The sequence below is a fragment of the Gavialis gangeticus genome, unplaced genomic scaffold (assembly GCF_001723915.1).
Source record: "Gavialis gangeticus isolate Ggan-Ray unplaced genomic scaffold, GavGan_comp1, whole genome shotgun sequence".
Classification (NCBI taxonomy): domain Eukaryota; kingdom Metazoa; phylum Chordata; order Crocodylia; family Gavialidae; genus Gavialis; species Gavialis gangeticus.
In genome coordinates, this window is record NW_017728993.1 from 23,284,939 (window position 1) to 23,285,238 (window position 300).

The following is a 300-nucleotide window of genomic DNA, read 5'->3' on the forward strand; positions in this document are numbered from 1 at the left end:
GCCAACTGGCTGGAGGGCCGCACCCAGAGAGTGGTGGTGGATGGGTCATGTTTGACCTGGAGGGATGTGGGCAGTGGGGTCCGCCAGGGCTCGGTCCTCGGGCCCGCACTGCTCAACATCTTCATCAGTGACTTGGACGGGGGGGTAACAAGCCCCCTGTTCACATGTGCTGGTGACACTAAGATGTGGGGGGATGTGGCCACGCTAGACAGGAGAAATAGGCTGCAATCGGACCTGGACAGGTTATAGAGGTGGGCGGACGAGAACAGGATGGGATTCAACACTGACAAGTGCAAGGTG